The 17,632-nt window shown below is 40.4% G+C and overlaps 1 pseudogene; it reads left to right on the top strand.

Moving 5' to 3' along the window:
* Nucleotides 1–12,299: 12,299 nt before the first annotated feature.
* On the top strand, nucleotides 12,300–17,262 carry LOC100688452 (annotated as a pseudogene).
* Nucleotides 17,263–17,632: the final 370 nt, after the last annotated feature.

Here is a 17,632-nt window from a genome sequence, read left to right as displayed (position 1 = left end):
TCCCAGTCCATCTTATACATTCTCTGCCCAAGCCTCGTCTGAAATTAGTCATTTCTCAAGGAGCTCTTTTTAAGTGGGGAGTAGTATTTAAAGCTAGGGTCTGGGCACGAGGCATGCTCATTGCTGTTAGATGTCACTGCTCCCAGGCCCTCTTGGGACAGCACAGGAAATAACTGTAGGTCTACCACCACCCCCAACACACACTTTTATATCTATACTTATATCTTTCTCTACATCATAAAGGATGAATTTGCACCAACAATTCCAATTCCAAGCCAACATCACAGGGCTCATTCTAGTTCCCCCTTTCTATATCTGTACCAATCTTCAAAAGTAAGAAAACTGGCTTCCAGTACCTAATATATACATATCTCTATGAGTTCAATCTCTTGGCTGGAGCCAGTTACTTGACCCCACTCGGTTGCCCTTGCCACCCCACTCTCATGCTGTCTTCAGACATGCCAATATTATTGCCACCTCATTTGGTCTTGTCAAGCCTAAACTGAATTGGAATCCAGGAAAGGGAAAGAGGAAAGGGAAAGAAGCAAGGGAGGGGAAAAGAAAGAAGCAGGGATCCCTGGGTGGCGCAGCGGTTTGGCGCCTGCCTTTGGCCCAGGGCGCGATCCTGGAGACCGGGGATCGAATCCCACGTCGGGCTCCCGGTGCATGGAGCCTGCTTCTCCCTCTGCCTGGGTCTCTGCCTCTCTCTCTCTCTCTCTCTCTCTCTCTCTGTGACTATCATAAATAAATAAAAATTAAAAAAAAGAAAGAAAGAAAGAAGCAAAGAAGGGAATAAGGGAGGGAAAAAGGACAAGAAGTTAGCAGGAAGGTAAAGGAAGCTGGTCCCTCTGGTTGCCAGAGGCCTACCCTGCCTTTCCAGCCTCTCCAACATTTGTGCTTCTTATCCTATGACGTCCTGTCTTTTCTCTCCACTTCTGTCTCTGGGAGAAAGCATCCCTTAACATGACTTTCATCTATTTGATGTTTACACCAAAATATGTATCTCCATTCTGTACCTCTCTTGTGAGTCTCTAACTTAACATATTTGTCTGCTAGAGTCTGCTCTAGGATGGCCACAAGCATCTCAGATTTAACATGTCCCAAAAGCATCTTATTATAGCTCCTCCCCCAAACATGACCTATTTCTGCACTTTTGTGTCAGTAAAAAGCACAAACAAAAGCACTCATTGCTCAAACAGAAACCTAGGCATTACCTTTAACTTCATTCACCAACCTTCATGATTCTGTCTCAGATCTTCTATCACTCATCTTCTCCCTTCTTCACTGCCTCTCCCTTGTTTGGGGTCTCCAGCACTCCCATTGAGCCATCTTCCTATCAGTGCCTCCTCTGCACAACAGCCTGAGTAATGGTTCTACTTCATGAATTTGATCAGGTCACTCCCCCATTTAAATAGTGCTCTACTCACCTTCTGGATAAAGCCCAAACTCAACAGTCCTACCTTGCAAAGCATCATCACTGTCTTCCCCTCTCCATTTTGTCTGTTGTCTAAGTCAACCAAATCTTTTCTCTTCCATCTAGATAACCCATACTCTCTCTTTAAAAAGCCTCTGGAGTGTTTTATCCTCTCTGTTTGGAACACTTTTTTTAAACCATCCACCCTCAACCTGGCTAGCTTCTGCTCATCTGACTCTTGCCAGCTTTGACATTACCTTCTCCCAAAAGCTTTCAAGCCTTCCCCAATTCCCCAAACCTAGGAGAAGTGCTCCTACCATGAATGAATGGAGATTAGGGAGTGTTTCTTATTCATGCTTAATTTCCTAGTGCTCAGCTTAGCACTTGGCCTTGTCAGCACAGTGACAAAATAGTCACTGTAGTAGAATAATGTTCCCCCAAAAGAGATAACCATGTCATAATCCACATGTAACTATGTTACATTAAGGGTACAGATGAAATTAAGGGTGCTAATCAGTTGGCTAGAGACTAAGATTCCTTAAAGGGGCAAGCTGTCTCATTGGACCAAGTTGGTTTCATGCTCATCCTTGAACCAATCATTGTGACCATAGGACTAAGACAAGCTCACTGAAAAATGCTCACTGTGGAAGGACTCAAGAGGAACAGAGGCCTTTTAAGATAGGCCATGAGAGTAACCAGAGAAATAGCTGATCAGGGTCCCAGGGAAGGCACTCTGAATAAGCCAAGGAAGCACAAAGGCTGGAAGGTGGGCTGATATTTGTCTGTATCTTTTTCAGCCATAATCAGGTTGCCCGGGGCTGTAGGAGGACCAAGGAAGAGATCATTGGTAGCTCATGAAGTGAGATTTGGTTAGGAAAAGGAGTGAGACCATGGGGGAACTAATGGGCCAAGTCAAGGCACTAAATATGTCAAAAAGGTTGATGAGTGGGTGGAATCAGTGAGGAGGGGATTGGTAGAAAATAAAATATTAGAGTTCAAGGCTGGAGTGAAGGAGCAGGTCCCCTCAAAGGTAAGACTCTGGGTGTGGCCATGGAAATAGGTGGCTCAGAGAGTTAGATGTTGGAGCTGTTGCAATCATAGTTATCATCATGATATAATAAGTACCTCTTAGGAATTTTTTATTTGTTTATGCTCAACTTTGAAACAGAGAAGATTTAAGGAGGCTCACAAAGATACACACAACAGGGGGTGCCTGGGTGGCTCAGTCAGTTGAGAGTCTGACTCTTGATCCCAGCTCAGGTCATGATCTCAGGCTAGTGAGATCAAGCCCTGTGTTGGGATCTGCACTCAGTGTGGAGTCTGCTGGAGATTCTCTCTCTCCCTCTGCCCCTCCTCCTGCTTGTGCTCTATCTCATTCTCTTCATCTATCTAAATAAATAAGGAGCACCTGGGTGGCTCAGTGGTTGAGCATCTGCCTTCAGCTTAGGTCATGATCCCAGGCTCTGAGATCAAATCCTGCATTAGGCTGCCTGCTTCTCCCTCTACCCATGTCTCTGCCTCTTTGTGTGTCTCATGAATGAATAAATAAATCTTTAAAAAAAAAAAAAGATACACACAACATGTCAACAAGCTAAGGCTGGGTGAGACAATGCTAGAAAGAGAAATTAAGGGTAGACAAGTAACAAGGAGTTGAGAAGTAAAGCTAGTCCATGAAATCCATGCTATGAATTCCTATACACTTGATATTCAGGGCCACAGTTTTGACTCTAAGCTTTCCATTAGCCACTGTAAGGAAGGGAGCAACATAAGCAGTTCCCTGAACATCCTAAAGATTAAAATAAACCAGTGAACAATAATAAATACAACCAGTACTGGTGTTGACTTCAGAAAAGGGTCCTGTTTAGGCCTCAGAGGGGAGAACCCCCATGACATCACAGGGGCTTGGGAGTCCAACAGAACTTACTCCATCTCATCCTGGTTCTGCACTGAAACAACTTCAATAAGCTCTGTAAGCCTCAGTTATCTTGTCTCTTAAGTGTAATAGTCCCTACTTTCCTTGGGCTGCTTTGAGGATAAAATAAGGGACCATGTAAAACACATTTTATGTGAACAATTTTGGGTAACTATTGTGAGTCCAAATCAACAAACTGTTCTGTTCTCAGGTCTGTGTCTTACAGCCAGAAACTTACAAATCTTTTACACTGCCCCTTATTGTACTTTTTGAAAAATAGCAGCCTTAATGAAAATGAAACACAATGGTCCAAAACCTTTGGGACACAGCAAAAGTGGTTCTAAGAAGGAAGTTTATAGCAATCCAGGCTTACCTTAACAGGCAGGAAAAATCTTAAATAAACAACCTAACCTTGCATCTAAAGGGGCTAGAAAAAGAACAACAAAGGAAACCTAAAAAAAGCTGAAGGAAGGAAATAATAAATATTACATCAGAAATAAATGATATACAAACTTTAAAAAATATATAATACATCAATGAAGCCAGGAGTTGATTTTTTGAAAAAAAAGTCAATAAAATTGATATACCACTAGCCAGACTTACTAAGAAAAAAAAAAAAAAAAGACCTCAAATGAATACAATCATGGGTGAGGGGGGAGAAATAACGACTAACACTATAGAAATACAAATAATCATGAAAGAATATTATGAAAAACTATATGTCAACAAACTGGACAATGTAGAAGAAATCAATAAATTCCTGTAACATATAAACTACGAAAACTGAAACAAGAAGAAGTAGAAAATTTGAGAAGACCAATAACCAGCAAAGAAATTGAGTCAGGGTCACCTGGGTGGCTCAGTGGTTAAGCGTCTGTCTTTGACTCAGGTTGTGATCCCAGGGTCCTGGGATTGAGTCGCACATTGAGTTCTCCACAGGGATCCTGCTTCTTCCTCTGCCTGTGTCTCTGCTTCTCTCTGTGTCTCTCATGAACAAATAAATAAAATACTTCTAAAAAAGATATTGAATCAGTAGCTAAAAAACTCCCAACAAAGTCCAGGGCCAGATGGCTTCACAGGGGAATTCCACTAAATATTTAAAGAGGAGCTAATATCTATTTTAAAACTATCCCAAAAAATAGAGAAGGAAGGAAAACTTCCAAACTGATTCTAAGAAGCCAGCATTACCCTTATACCAAAATCAGATGAAGACACTACTTAACATGAGAATTACAAGCCAATTACAAGCCAATTACAAGCCAATTACAAGCCAATTACAAGCCATATCTGTGATAAATATAGTTGCAAAAATCCTCAATAAAATACGGGCAAACTGAATCCAACAATACATTTAAAAAAATCATTCAAAAAAATAAAATAAAATAAAAATAAAAATAAAAAAATCATTCATCATGATCAAGTGGGATTTATTCCGGGTTGCAAGAATGGTTCAATATTCACAAATCAATCAATCACATCAGGACAAAAAAGGGATAAGAACCATATGATCATTTTAATAGATGCAGAAAAAGCATTTTACAAAGTACAAATCCATTCATGATAATAACTCTTAACAGAATAGCTCTACAGGGAACATACCTCAACAAAATAAAGGCCTTACATGAAAAACCCACAGCTGACATCATACTCAGTTGGGAAAAACTGAGAGCTTTTCCCCTGAGGTCAGGAAGAAGACAGAATGTCCATCACCACTTTTATTCAACATAGTACTGGAGGCTCTAGCCACAGCAATCAGACAGCAAAAAGAAATCAAGGACACCCAAACCTGTAAGGAAGCAGTAAACATTTCACTATTTGCAGATGATATGATATTCAATGTAGAAACCCCAGAGGTGCCTGGGTGGCTCAGTTGGTTAAGCATCTGCCTTCAGCTCAGGTCATGACCCTGGGTTCCTAGGTTCAAGCCCATGTCAGGCTCCCTACTCAGCAAGGGGTATGCTTCTCCCTCTCCCTGCCCCCATTCATGCTCTCTCTTGCTATCTCTCTTTCTCTCAAATTAATAAATATAATCTTTAAAAAAGAAAAAAAAAAAGAAAACCCGAAGATTCCACCAAAAAACTGCTAGAACTGTAAATGAATTCAGTAAAGTCAAAGGATACAAAATGAATGTACACAAATCTGTTACATTTCTATACACCAATAATGAAGCAGCAGAAAAAGAAATGAAGAAAACAATCTCATTTACAATTGTATCCAAAATAATAAGATACCTAAGAATAAACATAACCAAGAGGTAAAATACATATACTCTGAAAACTATAAAACACTGGTGAAAGAAATTAGACACCAAGACATTCCATGTTCCTGGATTAGAAGAACAAATATTGTTAAAATAAAACACCCAAAGTAATCTACAGATTTAATGCAACTCCTATCAAAATAACAGCAGCATTTTTCACAGAACTAGAACAAACAACCCTAAAATCTGTATGGAACCACAAAAGACCTTGAATAACCAAAGCAACCTTAAAAAAGCAGAGCAAAACTGGTGGCATCACAATTCCAGACTTCAAGCTATAATACAAAGCTGTAAGTGATCAAAACAGTATGGTACTGGCACAAAAAGAGACACACAGGTCAATAGAACAGAATAGAAAACCCATATATAAACCCACAATTATATGCCCAATTAATGTTCAACAAAGCAGGAAAGAATATCCAATGGGAAAAAGACATCTCTTCAACAAATGGTGTTGGGAAAATTGGACAGTCATGTGCAGAAGAATGAAACTGGACCATTCTCTTACACCATACACAATGATAAATTCAAAATGGATTAAGGAGCTAAACATGAGACAGGAAACTATCAAAATCCTAGAAGGGAACATAGTCAGCAACCTCTTTGACATTGGCCATAGCAGTATTTTTTCTAGATATGCCTCTGAGGCAAAGGAAATAAAAGCAAAATAAACTATTAGGACTTCATCAAAATAAAAAGGTTTCTGCGCAGTGAAGGAAACAATCGACATAACTAAAGGCAACCTACAGAATGGGAGAAGATGTTTGCAAATGACATACCTGCTATAAAGGTTAGTATCCAAAACTTATAAAGAACTTATGTGGCAGCCCTGGTGGTGCAGTGGTTTAGCGCCGCCTGCAGCCCAGGGCGTGATCCTGGGGACCCTGAATCGAGTCCCGCTTCGGGCTCTCTGTGTGGTGCCTGCTTCTCCCTCTGCCTGTGTCTCTGCCTCTCTCTGTCTCTGTGAATAAGTAAATAAAATTTTAAAAGGAAAGAACTTATGCAACTCAACACTCAAAAAATGAATAATCTAATTTTAAAATGGTCAGAAGATATTATCAGACATTTCTTTTTTTTTTTTTAAGATCTTATTTATTTATTCATGAGAGACACACACAAAGAGAGAGAGAGAGGCAGAGAGAGGGAGAAGCAGGCTCCATGCAGGAAGCCTGACATGGGACTTGATCCCGGGTCTCCAGTATCACGACCTGGACTAAAGGCGGCGCTAAACTGCTGAGCCACCGGGGCTGCCCATTACCAGACATTTCTTGAAAGAATATATATAGACGGCCAAAAGACATATGAAGAGATGCTCAACACCACTCATCATTTGGGCAATACAAATCAAAACTACAATGAGGTGTAATCTCCCACCTGTCAGAATGGCTAAAATCAACACACAAGAAACAGGTATTAGCGAGGATGTGGCAACGCAAACTGGTGCAGCTACTCTGGAAAATGGTATGGAGATTCCTCAAAGCTTTAAAAATAGAACTGCCTTACAAGCAACTATTGCACTACTAGGTATTTACCCAAAGAATGCAAAAATACTAAATCAAAGGGATATATGCACCTTGATGCTTATAGTAGCGTTATCTACAATAGCCAAATTATGTAAAGAGCCCATATGTCCATCAACTGATGGATGCATAAAGAGAGGTGTCATATATATACAGTAGAGGGTTTTTTTTTTTTAAGATTTGAGATATTTAATTTTATTTGAGATAGAGAGAGCATGAGCCAGGGCGCAAGGGGCAGAGGGAGAGGGAGAAGCAGGCTCCCTAATGAGCAAAGATCCCGACATGGAGCTCAATCCCAGGACCCCAGGATCATGACTTGAGCTGAACATAGACTCTTAACTGACTGAGCCACCCAGATGCCCCTATGCAATGGAATATTACTCAGCTATACAAAAAAATGAAATCTTGCCATTTGCAATGATGCGGATAGAGCTAGAGAGTATAATGCTAAGCGAAATAAGTCAGAGAAAGACAAATACCATATGATTTCACTCATATGTGGAATTTAACAAAACAAGTAAAGGGGAAAATGAGAGAGAGAGAGAGACAAAGCAAGAAACAGGCTCTTAATTATAGAGAACAAACTGATGGTTACCAGAGGTGAGGTGGGTGGGGGGATAGCTTAAAAGGTGATGGGGAGAGCACTTGTGATGAGCACAGGCTGATGTATGGAAGTGTTGAATTATTATATTGTACACCTGTAACTAATATACCACTGTATGGGATTAAAATAAAACTAACTAGAATTAAAACAAAAACTTAGAAAAAATCAGCCTTTATTCATATTCACCTGTGAAAGAAAATGTCTAGCTACACTAGACAGACTTCTCTGGGCCAAAGCCTCACCTTGGGTGGGTCTTCTATATTGGATGGTGAGTCTTCTCTTATGTAACTGAGACTTCCAATTGTGGGTCTTCCATTGGATGGGACCCAAAGAAGGGCTGATGATGAAATAAAGAAATAAAGATGCCAACAATAACAGAGTAGCTGGCTGGGTACTAGAATTTCTTACAAGAAGTCTCCCAGTCTTCAGATTGCCCAGTCATTCCTTGTAACCTGAAAAAGCCATATGGAATCAGCCCCTCAAAAAGAAGGTACAGCCTTCTCCCATCGCCAAGCCATTCTCTGTGTGGGGGAGGGGCACAAGGACATACAAGGAGCCAAGATTCATGTAAACAACTCTGCAATATTTATTTATGTAAACAAGGACATACAAGGAGCCAAGATTTATGTAAACAACCCTTCCTGTAAAGGAAGGGTTATTACTCCCCTTTCACAAATGAGAAAACTGAGACTCAGGAAGAATAAACACAAGTGGTAGAATCCAGAGGTATGCAGTTAACATCTTGAGTTATAAATAAATACAGTATCCATTTTTATATCACTCTCCTGCACCTCTCTGTGAGCTAGGTGAGGTCAAGACCAGCCCTACTAAACTTTGTGTTTCCAGTTCCTGGCACAAAACCTATCACACAGTAGGCTCCTACTAAAGGCTGAATCAATTAGTCAATAACTAATAACTCAATAACTAATTGACATGAACTAATAATCATATAACCCAAACAGATGCAGTACTATATAATCCCACCCAATACATTTATCCAAACTCTAATAACCCTTGGGAATTGTCCCCTGGATCTGCTGCAGCTTCCAAAGAATTCTGGGATCCCATGGAGCAGTCTAGAGACTCTTGGTAGAAGAAAATGCATTACCAAAAATGTCAGTCCATGGGACTGGGACTTCCAACTTCATTTCACTGCATTGCCTGCCTAAATTATTCAGGTCATGGAACAGTTAAGCAGATTTCTTTTTACCTAAAATTATCCTTCCCTCAACTCCCCCCACACTATGTAGTCCATCAAAATTGTTTTATATAATTTAACCCCAGTGAGAAGCATGATTTTTTTTAGGTCCCAAGAAGCAAAGTGTTTCACGGCCACCTGATGTGTTGTGCTCTGTGTCTTGCTGCAGACCAATAACTCAGCTGCTCCTTGGTGTTGGCTAAGTGCTCCTCCATATCAGAGTGAAGAGGCTGTATTCCTTTACCATGGCCAAGCATTCCCAGAGTCCACCATTTTATAGAAGTCCAATATTTTAAACTAACTGCCTATTGCTATAAAGGTCCAGTAAATACATTCATGATTTCCCTGTTTTTGTGACTTTTGAAGAAACCAAAACCATAAATAATAACTGTTTTATTTTGTTTTACTATATGGTCAGCTATTCTTTGTTTTTAAAGATATTTGTTTATTTACTAATGTTGTGGGGTGAGGGTGGGAGGTGCAGAGAGAGAGGGAGATAGAATCTCAAGCAGGCAAAGCCTGCCTCAGGGCTCAATCTCACGACCCATAAGATCATGACCTGAGCCAAAACCAACAGTTGGACCCTTAACTGACTGAACCACCCAGGCACCCCTATGATCAGCTACTGTTAAAAATAAAAATTGATACCTCTGCATTAATTTATTACTTCATGGTTTATTAGAAAGTATTATCCTGGGGGATCCCAGGGTGGCTCAGCCTTTGGCCCAGGGCACGATCCTGGGGTCCCAGGATCGAGTCCCACATCGGGCTCCCGGCATGGAGCCTGCTTCTCCCTCCTCCTATGTCTCTGCCTCTCTCTCTCTCTCTCTTTCTCTCTCTCTCTCTATGTCTATCATAAATAAATAAATAAATCTTTTAAAAAAAGAAAGTATTATCCCGTATTTTGGTTTATTTGGCCCTTGGAACAACCTGGGAATGTTATTATCTCCATTTTACAAGTGAGAAGTCAGAGGTTGAAAGAGGTTTTATAGCTTGCCTAAGGTCACACAGCAAAGCCAGGACTAAAATCCAGGTCTTTGAATAGCAAATAGCAATCTCTTTATATTGGAAAGAACCTTAGTGATATTTAATTCTGAGCCCAAATGAGAAACTAGTTTGGAGAGGATGAATGACCTTCTCCAGCTCATCCGTCTGGCAGATTTGCTCACAGCAGAGGAAAGGCATTCAATCTCCACTCTTCACACTCTACCTTAAGGATCTGCCATGTTCAAAGTCACACATATACCTCGAGATATAGAAATTATTTGTATTAGTAATCATTTAGTAATTAGGCTGAGTAAACTGAAAAATACTGGTCCCATTCCTTCATCACAAACCTCCAAGGGACTCTCAAAATATCTCAGCTGTGCTAAAATATTGTACTGGAGAATGCTTAAAAACAGGCTGAAACCATTTTTAGATGGTGCTTGTGATATTTTTGTGGTGCTCAAATAGTACGTATTTTTCTGTAATTTGGACAGTAAAATGGACACTGTGGGGATTTTTTGACTGCTGTGCCTGGTGCCAAAGCAGATAAGCCCTAACAGAGCAAAATCCATGGACATTCAGGAAAGGAGGAAGCGAAAGAAACTTCTTTGATAGAAGTACAATGAATATTATTTTGATGTATGTTATGGAAAGTCAAGAAACATCATATTACTCCATTTGTTCAAAACGTTAACTAAAGCACTTACTTCATGCCAATCATTTGAATCACTTGAAATGTGTCAGACAAGTCCCATTTGCCCCTGTTGCTTTATCTTGAGCCATACAGCGTATAGGATTATTTGGCAGGGTTTTTTTTTTAAGATTTATTTTTATTTATTTATGATAGACATAGAGAGAGAGAGCGAGAGAGGCAGAGACACAGGCAGAGGGAGAAGCAGTCTCCATGCCAGGAGCCCGACGCGGGACTCGATCCCGGGACTCCCGGATCGCGCCCCGGGCCAAAGGCAGGAGCGAAACCGCTGAGCCACCAGGGATCCCCCTTTGGCAGGGGTTTGGGCCGTGCAGCTCCCCAGCCACCACACTGTCCAGCTTCCACAATACCCACCCCCGCTGCCAGCTCCCTGGGCGGGCTAGACTTTCTCAGGAGTCACATGGCAGTAAAGCACAGGTCCCAGACCTGCACAATCCAACCCCCGAGGCCATTCCCAAAACGCCAACTCTTGAGTTTGCCACTCCACTTCCTCCACCCTTAATATAGTCTCTTTGAAATGATTTGTACTCTTCCAAATCATTATGGGGTGGGGGAGCTTGGTGAGGGGGCTGTAAATTTTATCCTTCACTTAGGGTTATCAATTGAGTAAATATATAGAATATGCAGCTAAATTTGTACATCAGATAAACAACAAATAATGGGGGGAGGTTACTTAAACTAAAAAATTATCAGTTAACAGAAATACAAATTTAACTGGGCATCCCATATGTTACGTGGCAATCCTACTTGTACTCCCTCTTTCCCCAGCTTTGCAACATAAAAGCCATCAGGAGCTCTCAAAGGATGGGGAGCCCAAGCTCAGGACACAGAGGCTTCTTGGATGGAGAAACAAAGAATATTAAAAATCTCTCACCTTTATTTGAGTCTTCCTATGGCAGTGAGACTAAAAGCACAAATGAATAGCTCAATAATTATCTTGCCACTGAAGCAAGGAGATAGCTAAGGGCAAGATTCTTTCTTTTTTTTTTTTAATTGGAGTTCAATTTGTCAACATATAGTATAACACCCAGTGCTCATCCCGTCAAGTGCCCCCCTCAGTGCCCATCACCCAGTCACCCCCCCCCACCCCGCCCACCTCCCTTTCCACCAGCCCTTGTTCGTTTCCCAGAGTTAGGAGTCTCTCATGTTCTGTCTCAAGGGCAAGATTCTTAAAATACTGTCTCTGTGACAAGGCAAATTTAGGATTCGAACCTGGATTAGATTCTTGGCACTCACAGGTCCAGTCCTGAGACCTTTACAAATCCCCAAACTCATGAATATTACTACAGTGTAGTTTAGTTGAAAATTTTAAGTTATCCTTCAGATTCTCAATGATTCCTATATATACAGGATTTGAAAGTCAGTTATAAAACAGTCTTCCGGCTAAAAAACGATTATATGCCTCTTAGCTTTTCCTACATTTTAGTCACCAGATCTAGCACTGACTTTCACTTCAGGTCATTTTTTCATTAAGAAATATGTTTTGATGGGGTGGCTGGGTGGTTCAGTCAGTTAAGCGTCTACCTTTGGCTCAGATCATAATCTCAGGGTCCTTGGATTGAGTCCCACATAGGGCTCCCTGCTCAGCGGGGAACTTGCTTCTCCCTCACCCATTCCCCCTGCTTGTGCTCTCCGTCTACCAAATAAACAAATAAAATCTTAATTTAAAAAACAGAAATATGTTTTGATATCATGTGGCTGGTACCTGAGTCTGGATGTGGCAGTGGCCAGTGAGTCCTGGGCTGGGGGCAGGAGCCACAATGTCTCAGAATTCAACCATTAAGCAAAATATGGGAACTCTGTTTATATGAATTACAATGAACATCTCAGGTGGCAACAACAGATGGCTTAGAAATTGTAGTTTCATCTTCAAGACTACACAGTCAATTAATATACCCAATTTGTTTGGATATGTTGGAGAACACCATGATTGCAAAGGAGTGTTTACATAGCTTTTGGGCAGACTACACTATCACAGCCCTCAGAAGTGGCAATAAAGAACGTCCTGAGGTGCCTGGGTGGCGCAGTGGATTGAATGTCCACCTCTTGGTTTGGGCTCAGGTCTTGAACTCAGGGTCATGAGATTGAGCCCGAAGTCAGGCTCCATGCTGACCGTGGAGTCTGCTTGGGATTCTCTCTCCCTCTCCCTCTGCCTCTCCCACTCTCTCTCTCTTTCTCTATTAAAAAATAAATGTAAAAAAAAGAATATCTTACCTGTCGAAAAAAGCTAGTTTCTAAAAGATCACGAAGACCAGATTCAAATATTGATGCATTCATCAGCAAGATTTATCCAAGTCATGGAGAATATGAAGTTCATGGAGAGAGAGTACTAGCCATGATCAACAAGCACAATGATCAACAAGCACTCAGTCACAGCACGGATGAAGGACTGAAGATACTGTCCATGAACAGATCATTGCAAGGCAAGAAGCAGCACACTGAAAATGGAACTGGAGCAGAGGACAGTGGCGACAGTTCTTACTGTAGTGATGCTTCCACACACAGTGATCAGGAAGCAGGACCCAAAGATCTGGTCATTCCCAGCATCAGCTTGATAACAGCAATGCAACAGTGGCATTTGATCCAGTCCTAGATGGTGCTACTGAAACAGGAAGTATTCAGGTCTCCTCCCACACTAATGGAAAAAGATGACAGTCCACAGACCAGATATATAAAGGTTTGAGGTGATGCCACTGTTGATCACTTGTCAAGAATCTGGCTGTGAAGTCAGCTTTTGAAGAACTTTGAAGCAAAGGAAAACCAAACCAGATGAGCTGATGCATACCATTTACATAGTAACAGCCAATGGGGAAGTCACTGCATTAAATGGCTCTTTTTCTTTGGAACTGGTCTATGAATAATACTGGAAAGTGAGCAAACTCATGGAACTTTATTTTGTGCCCACAAAGGAGCACAAAGGACCTTTTACTAAAACCATGTCTGAGAAAGAACTTTTTTTTATAGCCTATTTCTTTAATATTAAAGATGCCATCCATGGCTTTACTTTTATGGACAGAATCTTGGATACATTGTTAGGTTTGCTTTATGAGCCAGGCTCATTTACACTATCAGAATCTTTTCTCCTTAATTTGAGATTTCCTCTTTTTTTTTTTTTAAGATTTTATTTATTTATTCAGGAGAGACACAAAGAGAGAGGCAGAGACATACGCAGAGGAGAAGGAGGCTCCCTGTGGGGAGCCCAATGTGGGACTCGATCCCAGGATTCCGGGAATCATGGCCTGAGCGGAAGGCAGACACTCAACCACTAAGCCACCCAAACGCCCTGAGATTTCCTTTTTGGAGGGAACTGTAATTATTTAGTACTTTTTCTTTCCTTTTAAAAATATATCTAAGTTGTATGATTTCACAAATTATTCCATTTTGGAACACCCTTCTGACCCAGCAATGCTTCATAGTTCTGTATTCTTTTTTTTTTTTTTCAAGATTTTATTTTTAAATAATCTCTACATTCAACATGGGGCTTCAACTCACAACCGTGAGATCAAGAGTCACATGTTCTACTGACTGAGCCAGACAGGAACCCCCTAGTTCTGTATTCTTTTTTTGTTTTTGTTTTTGTTTTTGTTTTTGTTTTTTTGTTTTTTTGGTTTTTTTTAATTTATTTTTTATTGGTGTTCAATTTACTAACATACAGAATAACCCCCAGTGCCCGTCACCCATTCACTCCCACCCCCCGCCCTCCTCCCCTTCTACCACCCCTAGTTCGTTTCCCAGAGTTAGCAGTCTTTACGTTCTGTCTCCCTTTCTGATATTTCCCACACATTTCTTCTCCCTTCCCTTATATTCCCTTTCACTATTATTTATATTCCCCAAACGAATGAGAACATATAATGTTTGTCCTTCTCCGACTGACTTACTTCACTCAGCATAATGCCCTCCAGTTCCATCCACGTTGAAGCAAATGGTGGGTATTTGTCATTTCTAATAGCCGAGTAATATTCCATTGTATACATAAACCACATCTTCTTTATCCATTCATCTTTCGTTGGACACCGAGGCTCCTTCCACAGTTTGGCTATCGTGGCCATTGCTGCTATAAACATCGCGGTGCAGGTGTCCCGGAATTTCATTGCATTTGTATCTTTGGGGTAAATCCCCAAAAGTGCAATTGCTGGGTCGTAGGGCAGGTATATTTTTAACTCTTTGAGGAACCTCCACACAGTTTTCCAGAGTGGCTGCACCAGTTCACATTCCCACCAACAGTGCAAGAGGGTTCCCTTTTCTCCGCATCCTCTCCAACATTTGTGGTTTCCTGCTTTGTTAATTTGCCCCATTCTCACTGGTGTGAGGTGGTATCTCATTGTGGTTTTGATTTGTATTTCCCTGATGGCAAGTGATGCAGAGCATTTTCTCAGATGCATGTTGGCCATGTCTATGTCTTCCTCTGCGAGATTTCTCTTCATGTCTTTTGCCCATTTCCTGATTGGATTGTTTGTTTCTTTGGTGTTGAGTTTAAGAAGTTCTTTATAGATCTTGGAAACTAGCCCTTTATCTGATACGTCTTTTTCAAATATCTTCTCCCATTCTGTAGGTTGTCTTTGAGTTTTGTTGACTGTATCCTTTGCTGTGCAAAAGCTTCTTATCTTGATGAAGTCCCAACAGTTCATTTTTGATTTTGTTTCTTTTGCCTTCGTGGATGTATCTTGCAAGAAGTTACTGTGGCCGAGTTCAAAAAGGGTGTTTCCTGTGTTCTTCTCTAGGATTTTGATGGAATCTTGTCTCACATTTAGATCTTTCATCCATTTTGAGTTTATCTTTGTGTATGGTGAAAGAGAGTGGTCTAGTTTCATTCTTCTGCATGTGGATGTCCAATTTTCCCAGCACCATTTATTGAAGAGACTGTCTTTCTTCCAATGGATAGTCTTTCCTCCTTTATCGAATATTAGTTGACCATAAAGTTCAGGGTCCACTTCTGGGTTCTCTAGTTCTGTATTCTTAAGTGAAGATTCTAGTTCTGTATTCTTAGGTGAAGACTCAATTGGCTATCCTTTTCCTTCACCTCAAAAGTTGTCTAGGCCTACAGAATGTTAAATAACATGTGTTTTGACTTTTCCTGGAGTCCTATATATTTATAGTTTCTTACATAAGCTATTGTATCTTTATGAAGACCAGGACTCAAATTTACTGGGCCTAAAAATTCTCATGTTATTATTTTCATGGTGTTTTCTTCCATAATACCTAATTTTTTGTTTTCATTTTTTAAGGCTTTTAAAAATAAATGTATTTAGGGATCCCTGGGTGGCGCAGCGGTTTGGCGCCTGCCTTTGGCCCAGGGCGCGATCCTGGAGACCCGGGATCGAATCCCACGTCGGGCTCCCAGTGCATGGAGCCTGCTTCTCCCTCTGCCTGTGTCTCTGCCTCTCTCTCTCTCTCTCTCTGTGTGTGTGACTATCATAAATAAATAAAAATTTAAAAAAAAAAATAAAATAAATGTATTTAAATTCTATTAATTACCATATAATGTGTTATTGGTTTCAGAGGTAGAGGTCAGTGATTCATCAGTCATATATAACACCCAGTGCTCATCACATCACATGCCCTCCTTCATGCCCATCACCCAGTTACCCCACCCTCCCACCCCCTCCTCCCCAGTGATCCTCAGTTTGTTTCCTATGATTGAGTCTCTTATAGTTTGTCTCCCTCTCTGATTTTGTCGTTTTATTTTTTACTCTCTCTCCTACGATCCTCTGTTTTGTTTCTTAAATTCCACATATGAGATCATAGGATAATTGTCTTTCTCTGATTGTCTTAATTTGCTTAGCTCCTCTAGTTCCCTCCACATCATTGCAAATGGTAATATTTCTTTTTTTATGGAATATCTCATTTCTAAAAAAAGGTTCTTTATGAATTTAGGTCTATTTGTCATGCAATGTTATTTTTCCCCCATTTTTTCCCCTAAGATTTTGGAATTTCTGATCCTGGGAAAGAGAAAACAAATAAAATGGCAACTTCTATGAAAACTTGATTTATTTACAGATTTCACTGAAGAAAGAAAAATTGAATTGGTCTTCTGAATTGGTTTTTTGTATTAGCTTTACTGTCACTGCAGTTCCTTTATTATGTGTTTGATGTTTTTTCCTATTAAAATATGGAAATATTTTGTGCTTTAGCCTTGACAAAAGGTACAAGATGTGGTCAAAGCTTTCCTAATTTTTTTCTTATTGGTATCCATGCAAGTTTGAAGAATAATATGGCACATGAAACTAACAATTGGGGGCGGAAGTTTGCTTCTGTTTGAAAAGTGTGTTCAGTATTTTGAGCAATCCTATCAGTTTATAAATTTGGTTCTCTGCTAATCACACTCAAGAGAAGCAAGTTAATGGAGCTTGAGCCTTGCCCTACTGAAAGATAACTCTGCAGAACAATGTCAGCAAGTAGAGTCACTTTGCTCTTCTTAATTTAGTTTTATATTGGGGACAGTGTTGGGCGTTGGCACCAGAGGGCTTTACGAAGACAGATCAGAAATAAGATTGGCTTATGTGTAATTTTTCATCACTGTCTTGATTCCAAGTTTATATTATCACAGTATTTACAAAGACTTGTTTGCACTGAGAAATTAACCTCAGAGAGGTGTGTGGTTTTTTTGTTTGTTTGTTTTTGTTTTGTTTTTTGTTTTTGTTTTTGTTAAGGATGAGTAGTCCTCCAGTAACACTGTAATTAAATAACCTGCCTAGTCACTGTAAATATTTATCTGTCATTTTTTACAGATTGGGGCCAGCTTGATATTTTAAATCTTCAGCCTGATATGGAAACTAAAAGGCTCATTGAATTTTTTAGCATTTTGGGGATCCCTGGGTGGCACAGCAGTTTAGCGCCTGCCTTTGGCCCAGGGTGTGATCCTGGAGTCCTGGGATCGAGTCCCACATCAGGCTCCCTGCATGGGGCCTGCTTCTCCCTCTGCCCGTGTCTCTGCCTCTCTCTCTCTCTCTCTCTCTGTGTCTCTCATGAATAAATAAATAACATCTTTAAAAATAAATAAATAAATAATTTTTTTACCATTTTAT

The sequence above is a fragment of the Canis lupus genome, chromosome 6 (genome assembly GCF_011100685.1).
Source record: "Canis lupus familiaris isolate Mischka breed German Shepherd chromosome 6, alternate assembly UU_Cfam_GSD_1.0, whole genome shotgun sequence".
NCBI classification, from domain to species: Eukaryota; Metazoa; Chordata; class Mammalia; order Carnivora; family Canidae; genus Canis; species Canis lupus.
The sequence above is the reverse complement of the archived record's forward strand: the minus strand, read 5'-3'. Positions and strand labels throughout refer to the sequence as shown.